The sequence below is a fragment of the Centruroides sculpturatus genome, unplaced genomic scaffold (genome assembly GCF_000671375.1).
Source record: "Centruroides sculpturatus isolate CEXI.00-Female unplaced genomic scaffold, Cexi_2.0 scaffold594, whole genome shotgun sequence".
Taxonomy (NCBI): Eukaryota; Metazoa; Arthropoda; class Arachnida; order Scorpiones; family Buthidae; genus Centruroides; species Centruroides sculpturatus.
The window spans coordinates 418,278-431,027 of record NW_019384999.1 but is presented as its reverse complement, the minus strand read 5'-3'; the positions used below and the strand labels follow the sequence as shown (position 1 = coordinate 431,027).

Here is a 12,750-nt window from a genome sequence, read left to right as displayed (position 1 = left end):
TCGGTCTCAGTCTGCATGTTTGCTTTGTCATGGAAGGATCTCGCTCGATAAAGGAAATCTTGAGGTATTATCAGAAAGTGACTAATTTTATTGAAAAAAAAAAAACATCCCGAAAAGGTCACATTGGCCATATTGCTGGTCGGAGTAATGACATTGGCCTAAGTCATTTTAGAAACATTTTAAAAAGTAGACAAAGCCAAACCTCTTTGGATAGATATTTTACCAAGCAACCTCTATCCAGTGAAAGTGGTAGTGGAATTGAAGGAAAGAAAGCAAAAAGCAGTGAATAAAAAATTAAAAAATATATATAAAACAGAAAAAATAAAAAAATTAGTGTTAAGTTATTTTTAAGTTATTGTTACATTATGTTATGTAAGTTAAGCTTTTCCCTCTCCTCTGCCACCAGTTTAAACCTCCACCGCCATCTATCCTCAAAGTGCAAATAAAACTACATTTTTTTTTAAAATCAAATTATTATTCTATTATAGTTATTTATACATTTACAACTACAAAATGCATTTTTCAGTGTTTTCCTTACTATAGTTGTTGTTATTTTTTTAATGTACTACTTAGCTTCGAGTATTTTTCGTGTTGGAACGGATTATTTAATTTTACATGTAATTATATAGGGAAAAATGATTCACCTTACGACATTTTCATGATATGATCTCAGTTTCGGAATGGATTAATTTTGTACCCTGAGGTACTACTGTAATAACAAAACATTTTTTTTCATATAAATTATCATTTAAAAAAATTATTGTGAACTTTTTGCAATAAAAAGGAATCCAATTTATAAGATTTTATTTCAAATACAGTGAGTGAGTTCAAAAGTACACACACAAACAATTCATTTGAGATAACAATACTTAAAATATCTATCTGAAATATTAATATTTACAACATTTCCATTGAAATATCTAGTTCTTAACTGTAAAAACTACAAATTCATTATTATTAAAAATTCTTAACTAATCACTATTACTAAAAATTTCTAACTAATCACTAACAAAAATAATTTTCATCAATGTCCAATTATGTCATTTATGAATACAGTCTCCAACACATTTATCAGATTCGCAATAAAAATCTGCTTAATTCAAACTATAAAAATTATTTCTTTTAGGAAAGAAACAATTTTTTTTTTATAATTTGAAACAAAGCAATTTAAAAATTTTTTTTGAATTAACTATTACTAAGTATTTTCTATTTTGCAATAATTATTTTGTAACCAAAAACAATGACAACTTGCACTCTTAACTTAATAATCACCAAACAAATTTATTGAATTTCATTTCAAACTTTAAAATGATTTTCAACTTCTGTAATTAAGAATCCATTTCATTACACAATAGTATAAAACTACATTAAATCATCATTATTGCATTCAAAAACTAAACAGTATTTTGCACAGTAAGCAAATAGCTGACATTTGGTACTCATAAATTAAGAAGCCAAGAAATATTGATAATTGAACAGACCTGAAACTAAACAGCACTGAAATGAATACAATATTTATTTATTTTATTTGAAATGAAAACATTTGCTACATTATGCACAGTGCAACATGGTTTCATAGATATTAACAGTGTCCTATAAATCTGAACACACTTATCTTCTCATTCTTAATGCATGAAGCCAGATAAATCACCACCTCTCCACAAAGCTCATTTTAATGATCATATTTCAGTATACTAGGCAATTGTGTAGATTACATAGCATATTATGAAAACTAAATATAAACAACAGAATTCCATACAGTCGACCCCCCTATAAGATATAGATACGTTCCAATTTATTAGGAATCTGATTTCTTACAAGTCGTTCCAATCACAGCCCGACACGTGTCAAGTTTACGGACTACGGCTGATTGAAAGGTTTTCTTCCATAAAATTAATCGATTCTACACTAATCCGACTCAACATTTCCAAAATACGTATATTTTTTTGTAGTTTTATAGGAATCGTAATTATGGGGGGGGTCGACTGTATTGTCCATTGGCAAGTCTATCACTTAAAAAAAATTCATATTTTTTAATTTATTTCATACCAATCTAAAATAAATGGTTGCTACTGCTGCAAAGGATTATTATTATTAACACAGACAAAGCTGTCATTTAGCAAAGAAATGGTCCTGCAACAATTCAATCTATTATTATGAAAAAATAATAATCACTGCAGTAGCACAATTTATCTGTATGCTTAAGCAGTCAAACCTCGGGTTTTGAATGCCATATTTGCTCCAGTTGCTGCACAATGACTTGGTTGCCAAATGAGCTACTTGACAAAAGCCAGCCACAGATTAGAAAGATAAAGTATAGGGAGTTAACCATCTGTGTGTTAAAAAAAACTGACAGCCCAACCAATCAATGACAGGACTTCATCCATAGGACCAATTCATAGGTTAGTGGTGCCTGGATCACCTCTCATCATTTTATACAAGGTGTGACAATTTAATTCTGAGACTGGTTGTGTAGTGCTGCAGTGTCAGTGTGCAGAAACTTGTCTAAGCTTGTCATAATAGTTCAACCATCCGGCTACTTGTCTGCAAAGATTTTTGTGTGTCTCAAACTCATTCTTTTTCTGTACGCCATTCACATATTGTTGTGAGAAAGTGCTGTTACGTTTTTGACATGGAACAAAAAGTGAACATTAAGTTTTATTACAAGTTGGGTAAAAGTGCAACAGAGACATATGCCCTCATCAAGCAAGTTTATGGAAATGATGCCCTATCCCGCTCTCATGTTTTTGGGTGGTTTGTGCACTTCAGGGATGGTCGGGAAGACCTTGAGGTTGATGCTCGTCCTGGACGACCTCAATCAGTTCAAACACCAAAAAACATTGAAAAAAATCAGAGACTTGCTGTGATATGACCGTCAAATGTCTATTCAAATGATAGTGGAGACAACTCACTTAATCATCACCGAAGATTTGGGCAAAAGAAAAATCTGTTCCTGCTTTGTTCCGGATTATCTCACTGAGGACCAAAAGTGTCTCTGGCTGGAAGCGTGTCAACAGTTCATTCAAGATGTTGATGATGACTCGAATTTCCGAAAATCAAAATCGCATTAAAGGGACAAAGATTCGACGACCTGGAGGACATACAGTGCAATGTGACCAAGGAATTGAGAGCTGTCAACGAAAGTGACTTTGCTGAGTGTTTCAAGAACTTGTACAAGTGTTGCGCGAAGTGCATTGCCCTCCAGCGGGATTACTTTGAAACATATTAAAAGGGTTTTTCATTATATGTTCTTTGTGTCCTTTTATTACCCCAGTCCTGAAATTTAATTGTTACACCTTGTACATCATAATACAAACCATCAATGACAACATTATTCAAATTAAATTTTGATGTGCATAAGAGTAAGATACTTCTTACATTTATTGGTATGAATTGTAATTAAATTTAAACCAAATTAACAAATAAAAACGAAATTAATTAACATTTATGTAATATAAATGCCATCCATGAATCAGATGTTTAAAGGTACTAAATAATAATTAAACAAAATTTATTAACTGTTTTTGTTTAGATAAGGGTTGTCCAATAAGTATTCAGACTTATTTTATTGCTTCACAAATATTTTACATAGAAATAAATTACAAACACTTTTTCAACATAGCTTTCTGATAGGTTTTGACATTTTCTCCATTAGTCTACCAACAATATTCTAACATGTGGAAATCTTTTGATTGATCCTGTAATCATTGAAGAACTACATCAATCACCATATCATCATTTGCAAACTTCTTTCTGGGACCAAAAGCTTGAACTTGTTTTTGAAATACAATTTGTCATGTTCTGCAGTGATCATTATACCTGAAGGCAATTATACTTATTTGTCTACAAGTGGAATCTTAATTTTTCACTTTTTTTCAGGCTAAGTTGCAGTGTGAAATACTCACTGTCTTACATCATAACTACTTTGGTGTGAAATTTATGTTGTTTTGTTTCAAGTTATGTTATGTTCTTTGTACCTGGAAACTAAAGACTAAAGAGAGAAAGACATGGCCGAGCAGTGAGCATAGCCTGTGAAAGGGGAGGAAAGAGAGAAGAAGGAGTGGTGAGTGAAGGTGGAGAGGTGGGGGAAGGAGAGGTGGTGAAGGATGAAGTGGGATCCATGAGCGCCTACACGGGTCCGTTGATTTAACATGAAACACATACAGGGAGCAAAAAACGGTGACTACAAAATGATCCAATAATGGTACAGAGATTGAAAGTGACAATATGCACGCAGAGACAGACAGTGCCTATTTACAGTGGAAGCGGCACAAAACATATTATAGGGTTAACACACGGAAATTGGCAGGTATTTGCCAGTACCCCCTAGAAAGTAATTACAGGACAGACCAAGACCAACCCAAGTTGGCGGGTTACCGTGCATGAGTACCGGCAAGAAGACCCGTTACAGCCTTAACTAGATAACTTACAAGGTAACTATTAACAAGCCCAATATACAAAAGAATTAATATCGCGGTATACAGGGTTGAGCCTAACATAGGCTAAACAGTAAACAGGAATAATAAAACTAAAATACATTATTACAAATAAACACAATAAATGAGAAAATACAACTAATATATACATTTACATATACCTGCTCCAGATGGCTGTTTACATTGCCGTAAACAGCCATAGGAGCCCCTCTTCCAGTAGAGGATGGCACAGACACAGAAGACTCAGTTGAAGATTTTAATGTTCTTGATGAACTTGATTAGCGCCTCATAAAGTTTCTTGTTGCTAATCAGGCAATCAAAAGTACAGGGCCATGCGATGTTTTCTTCCAAAGCGGCTGAAATTATAGTTTTCCTTTCCTTGTTGTATAGCTGACAGTAGCACAGGATATGCTCGCTGTCCTCCCAGGAGGCAAGGGGGCAGGGACAAAGCCCGTCTCCCTTGTTGAGGAAGCGGGCCAGGTAGCTCCTCAGGTTGCCGTGACCGGTGATAAGCTGTGTGAGTTCGTAGTTAGGGATGAAGTGGTGATATTTCTTCCTGTCAGTGATTGAGGGAAGGAATCTGTGTACCGTCCTTCCGGTGTTACTGTTGTTCCACTGGAATTGCCAGCGGCCAATGAAGTAAGTGTGCAGATTCTTTCTGACCCAGCTTAAGGGGATCTTGTCATACGTACTGTCTTTGAGATTGGTGATTGCTTTTCTAGCTAGCAAGTCCGCCTGCTCATTGCCCTTGATACCAGAGTGGCCCCTTATCCACTTAAGAATAATTGGGGTCCGAAGGGTATCTAAGACACACAGAATATTTTTAATTATTGGAAGTTTGGTATTACCTTTTCTAATTTGGTGTAATGCTACTCTGCTATCAGTGTTTATAATGATTTCACTTCCTTTAAGCTTCCCACTATTGTTGGTGACAAATTCAATGGCTTTCCAAATGGCAAGAGATTCGGCTTGATTGTTCGAACAATAATTCGCCAGCCTGAAATATTTCTGGTAGGTGGTTTTACCCGTTGTTGAGTGAATTACAATAGCACCCCCCGTACCATCGTCTGTGTGGGAACCGTCCGTATAAATATTGATACTATTGCTTGTTTGATTGTAGTTGTCGAGGGAGATTTCATAGTTTTTATTCCTTGCGGGATGTAGGTTTAATGGTGTCGTGATATCCAGCCCCTTTTCTGTGATAAGGGTTGACAGATTAGGAATGACATCTCCTACCACAAAAGGAGCTATCTTTTTGTCATAGTCTTCTTTAGTGATTTTCTTTTCGGCTAGCTTCCTCATATTATAAGAGATATACCTTTCTGCTATAAGTAGGTCCACTGGCATCAGGTTTGCTATCGCCAGGAGCCCGTCAGTCGGGGCTGTCCTATACGCCCTTGCCACATAGATGGCCGCTAGCCTCTGAATTGATAACAATTTACGCTTAATATGAGCGTTTGACACCCTGTATCCCCAAACTTCACAACCGTAGGTGATAATCTGTTGGGTTACCGCCACATAGGTGGCCCTCCTGGCCCTGTAGCTCAGACCCCATTTATTACGGGCGATAGAGGCCATGGCACATGAGACCTTCGTTGCTTTGTCATAAATACTGTATATGTGCTCCTTCCATAGCAGCTTCTGGTCCAGGATCAGCCCAAGGTATCTAATTGCCTTTGNTTTTGTACAAACAAAATAAATATATTGAAAAATATAAAAACAATAAAAAATTATACTTCAGATGTTAATTTAGTATCAAAAACGTAAAATATTTGAGTAGCCCAAGACATAGCCAAAGATTGAGGCGCCACAGCACTGGCGAAAATTAAAATTTGCCGACTGGAATTCTTTCGGATGATTGACTTTCGGAAAATCGACGCTCTACTGTACTAATAAGAAGTGACAATGGCCAAATTGTCTAGTTTGTTGGTTCTGCATTTTGATGTGCAAGAAGACATGATTTCAATACCCATTATAATTTTCTTCCATCATGTAAATTTTTTGCATTTCTCCACTTAATCATTTACACAATATGTAAAATTATTTAATATTAACCCATCTAATCAGATGATAAAAACACAATTATTCTATTAACACAGTATTATTTTTTGCTTAAAGTCATATTAAAATGTTTTTTGCTATCTATTAATATAATTATTTTAGAGAAGTCGTATTTAAAATGTCAACTGAAACCCAGAAATGGTAGTTTAGGCAATGATGAGAAGCAGTAGCAGAAAAATAAAGTTTTCAAAACTACCCAATAAAGGTTAAAAATTGAAAAGTTAAATGATTTATAAAAGCACATGGGAAATAAAGATTGTAATATAATTGAAATATATGAACTGCTGGTAAATAGACTGATTTTATTTCAAAATGCTGCAACATAGCTCAAATCAAACGGCACATTAAATTTTTTAATCTTTGTCCACTATAAAAATTACAAGGGGTATTTTTGTTTTTCTTCTATGCAGGGCTGTGGAGTCGTGTAAAAATCTACCAACTCTGACCAGGGGCAGACTTATTACCGAAAGAGATCCGGAAATTCTGATGAAAATATTATCAGGCTAGAAACGGCTATAATAATAATAATTTAATAGACAATTTGGCATTAGAGTTACGCATTGGGCGCTATCTCTTGATAAATTTAATAATTATAAATTAATTAAATAATTTAATTAATATTAGCCTGATAATATTCGGCTTTCGTTGATGTATAGCTTTAAACGTATTGGGTGTAGTAAGAATGTTTTTATTATTCACATTACATATTTGCTTTATTACTTTTTAGCTGTTTCAATATTTCGGAAAGGTCTTGTTTGTCAGACTTGTCTGTCTTGATTGATTTGGTTATATTTCATCCAGGAAAAACTGAGTCTATTTTATTATATATAATATATATTGCATTTTTAGGCGTGAAATATAACAACAACAACAACTAAGTTTTGTTTTGGGATCGAGAACAAATTAATACATTTTACCACGTATATTGTTTCTTATGGGAAAATTTTTGGTTTGAGAACTTTTAGGAACAAATCAAAGCAAAGGTTTGACTGTAATTTACATGTTACCAAAAAAACATACAGCAAAAACTTAACTGCACAATAAGTAAAATTGTATTCATCATTAGCATTAACTACTAAACACCTAGTTTGCGGTTGCAAACATTATCTTGATTAAACACCTAGTTTGCAACCGCGAACTAGGTGTTTAATCAGATAATGTTTATATAATTGTTTATTTTTATTCAATAGTATATTACTTTCATTATTATAAAAATAANTTGATAAATGTAATAATTATAAATTAATTAAATAATTTAATTAATATTAGCCTGATAATATTCGGCTTTCGTTGATGTATAGCTTTAAACGTATTGGGTGTAGTAAGAATGTTTTTATTATTCACATTACATATTTGCTTTATTACTTTTTAGCTGTTTATATAAAACTAATCATCATATAAGCTTCTATTTTATTGCAGTTTTGGTTTTGTTTCACATCTCATGTACACCTTAAGTTTCAGTTAATTTTTTAAAATAATTCATTTTGATTGTTACATTTAAAAAATTAGTTATTTTAATAAATTCCTTCTTGTCAAAATGAATGGATGCTATAGTTCAACTCAACTCCTGGTTTCGTTGATTCTGAAATTCTTAAATAAAAATCAGATTTGTTTGTTAAAGTTCCATTAACAAAACATTCAAAAGTATTTGAAAATTCAATTAACTTTTGTATCCATTAATAACATTTTTGTGCATCATCTAAACTATATAAACTGTTTTATTATTGTATCTATATTCAGGCTTAATTTTCACTATTTTGGTATAAAAAATAAATTATATAGAAAAATCTTATCTACTGTTTAATCAGATAATGTTTATATAATTGTTTATTTTTATTCAATAGTATATTACTTTCATTATTATAAAAATAAAATTATTAATGGTTAGAAGCCTTTACAGATATGCATTATTCATGACATGTTCTATCATATAAAAATATCTAATGCAAATAAAGGAATTATAAGATTGCTTATTATAAGGTTGTAACATGATCTAATGTATGATTTTTTTTTGATAGTAGTTGTTGCTAAACTAAATTCTTTCATTTCAACTATAATTTCAATCTGGCATAAGAATGAACAACATAGATTTATATACTCATTTATATACAATATTAATGATATATTTCTAATCAGATCACTTATCAAAACCAACATAGAAAAAGCAAATATGTTTGTTCGCAATCAGATCTGTATAATTAATAACATTGAACATTAAAAAAATGAATTATTATTCATATTAAATAACTGATGTATAACATCAAACAGTGAAATCAAATTAACTAAAAAATGTTCTTAATTTTTCACTAGTAAGATCATTAGCAAACTGACAAGGAAAGGATGGGAATTATTAATGAACATTTTAATGAAATATATATCATTTTATAGAGATCATCTTCCTGATAAACATACAAAAAACCTTTTTTCTGAAAAATTCTTTGTTTCTGTAAAAAAACACATTTCATCTTATTTAAATCTGATGATTAATGTAAATACAGTAGAGCGTCGATTTTCCGAATCAATTGGGGACTGGGGTTGTCCGGATAACTGATTTACATACGAAAAAATAGTTTAACGTATCCGATGTCGAAATTTTTATCCGTTGCGTGTCACTTTGCGTTGAATTTTCGTCGATGTTAAGCCTAACAAAGACTATTGTATCGTTAAAAATTATTTTTTTATTTTGTACAAACAAAATAAATATATTGAAAAATATAAAAACANTTAACAATTGATTTGAAAGTGTACTGCCATTGAGTAAACAAATTGAATATCATCATCAAACAGAAAAGGCAACCAGAATTGATCAACAAAACAGGTGTAGTGTTTTACCATGATAATGCTAAATTTCACAGAAGTTTGGGAACTCGTCAGAAACTGTTACAGCTTAGATGGGATGTGCTATCACACCAACCATATGTGCCAGATTAGGCACCCTCAGATTATTACTTGTTCCGGTCTATACAATTTTTTTTTTTATTTTAAGATATTTACTTGAAATGACAATGTCAAAAATTACTTGGATCAGTTTTTTGTAAGCAACGATCAAAACTTTTATGAATGAAATCATGCTACTACCAGAAACGATGACAACAGGTATTTGACCAAAATGGTCGATATATAATTCAATAAAATATTTATTTATTATAAAAATATTGTGTTTTTTTCCATGAAAAAAAGAACGAACTTACTTTCTGAACAACCCAATAATTAACACATTAACCTATTTGATTCATTTTTAAACCTTTAATTAATATTTTAGTTCATATAAAATTTATATGTAGTAGTATCAACAAAGAAGAAATTAAACAAAGTACCATATTTTGATGAGTATAAGTCTCACATTTTTTTACTACTTTTTGGGGCTCAAAATCATAGTGCGTCTTATACTCGACAGGTAACCATTTTTAGTGAAATTATCTACAATAGTGGTCCACTCTAGTAACCAACCTGTGCAGTGGTCCGTTAAGCAGATGGTCCTGCAACCGAATGGCACGAGTCACCACAGCAATGTTCTGTCAACTGTCATCACGTGACCTCTGAGTTTACATTAAAAAATGATGATTATTTCAGTTTAATAAAGGTATTGATTCATACATCCTTCATATTCTCGAATAAAAAAAACAAATAAAATGCATCTTTAGACAATCCCATTAAAAAAGTTTTTTCTACACTTTTTCTCAAAATACGGGTACATCTTATACTTGACAGCGACTATAACTCTTCAAAATATGATAATAAAAAACATCTTTGAGCAAACCTTTTGAAAACATAACTTGATAAATGAAACAAAAATTTGGGATTGCTTGACTAAATAGTCTTATTTCTGAAATAATAATAATATTGATCTTGGTTTCTATTACTGTAACAACAGACTTATTTACTGTTTAGTAAGCAGAATATTCTTGGAACAGCCAGACATTTTGGTTAGGCTAATATAAATTGGTAATTTTATATATATAAAGCTGACTGACACATTAACATAGAAGCAGGGCTGTGGAGTCAGAGTCGTAGAGTTTTGGGGTTTTAGTCAGAGTCGAAGTCATCAAAAAATCCACCGACTCAGACTTCTTTTTACTTACAAACTCGTCATGTATTTAAAACAAAAAAGTATTGGAATCGTGTCAAATTTGATCCTCCAAGTTTTTTTTTTTTTGCAAATCTACACATTTGGAAACCTCCTGAACCCCTCAAAAAAACCAATAAAAGGGGAAAAATTCACGCGCATGTTGGCGTCTAATTTGTTTAATTTCTGTTCTGAGATATTAAACAATATCTCAGAATGGGTAAAGTTTAAGAAACGAAATGTGGCACTGTAGATTGCTTATAAAGGGGCATTAATACTATTAAATTTCAGTTCTTAATTAAAGGTAGACAGGGTGAAGAGATAAAAGTTGTCATGTGTCATCTCTCTTAAAGAATATTTTACTCGTTATTAGCATTCAAAATTTAAAAAAATAAAATAAAACTCGTCTTTACCCTCAAAGTAAGCTTTTTTGTCATTTTATAATAGTACAGTAAAACCCAATAAGATGTTAGAATGTATATGAGGACATGATTTAGTTCAACCACTTTGACGCTTAATAACCTACTCCTGTGTTAAACCATCTGACTCCAATTCTGACCACAGAAATTATTAGGCTTCAAACAGGGTGAACGAAATCATGCCCTCCCACACAGTCTAACATCCACACATATAGAAAAATCCTCGAATCTTTTGCATATCTCGAAATTTCAAGGTGTCTCAAGTCCAAAAATATAAAAATTTGGGAGGGGTCATTTTTTGACCGAGCACTACACGTTTCCTCTGCTATATATAACAGCCGGAAAAGTAAAAATTATCGAATACATATTTATATATTACTTAGAGAAGTCTTTTAGTTTTGGAATAAAAGGTTTCTATGTTCTATCTTTATTACAACTCTATTTATTGAATCTTTTATTCTGAGGCCACGTGATGACATCAGAATTTGAGTCTCTTTCGGTAACAAGTCCGCCCCTGGTCGGAGTCAGTAGATTTTTACACGACTCCACAGCCCTGCATAGAAGAAAAACAAAAATTGTCTTGACAGGCAATTTTAACAGGTCAAAAATTATAATGAATGATTACTATAATACTCTGGTGTTTGTTATTGTCAAGTTTTTAAATAAATAAAAAATTGCCATTAAGAGACCATAATTCAATGTTAAGGTTTCCACATAACAGTAATTTGATCATTTCATTGACTCCTATAAAAAAAATTTCAAGTTGTCAAAACAGTTTAAATAAATAGTTGAAATAATGAAAATGCAACTTTGGAAAAAAATTAATTTTTACAAAAAAATACATTTTCTGAGACTATACATACAGGATGAGTCAATTTCATTTGGTCTCTTCACACACTATTTAGGTAATAACAATTCCATGGCAGAGTCGACCTTTTATTGTAGGCTACTCGCCTGCCATTCAATGCAAAAAAGTTAAAATAGTCTTCTAGTGCAGTGTTCCGCAACCGGTGTGCCGTCACAAGGTGAAAGGTGTGACGTAAACTTTTACATATTCTAATAATTTCAAGTTTTATTTATATATTTTTATCACAGTTGTTTTATTTCTTATGCTTGTATTTTATTGACTGATGAAATAAGATGATGTTAAAGCAATAAACACATATGTTGTCCTAGTATTCACTCTTTTGGAGTTATACATTGAACTCACACAGATCTTGAACAACTCCAAATGAAAACAACAACAACACTTACTAAGCATAAACATCATCATCCTAAATCCACCATAGAAAGATTAACCCTTCCACTTAAAGACGGCAGACATGGCCTGATTGACATAGTTAACCTTCACTACAAACAAATACAGACATTGCAAGAGTTTTTCTGCAAAAAACAAGAAACGTCACAGTTACATAAAGCAGAAACTGTAGCAGACTCAAATAATACACCATTAAATTTGCATTCACAACGTATGGACACGACACAACATATAAATAGCATAGACACCATTAAGCAATCATGGGTGCGAAAGGCACTCCATGGCAGACATCCCTATGGCCTGGCCCATTATTTTGTTGACAAAACTGCATCAAACGGCTGGTTAGCTCAGGGATGCCTGTTTGGGGAAACGGAAGTATTCATGATTGCCATACAGGATCAGGTCATAAATACTAAAAACTACAGAAAACATATACTCAAAGATACAACACTCACAAATGACACATGCAGAAAATGTCACATCATGCCAGAAACTACACAACACATCACT

At 32.3% G+C, this 12,750-nt stretch overlaps 1 protein-coding gene across 1 annotated transcript in view; it reads right to left on the bottom strand.

Annotated features, from left to right (window-relative positions):
- Positions 1–12,750, bottom strand: part of LOC111633178 (eukaryotic initiation factor 4A-I-like) — a 90,393-nt gene that overhangs the window by 40,581 nt on the left and 37,062 nt on the right. The window lies entirely within an intron of this gene.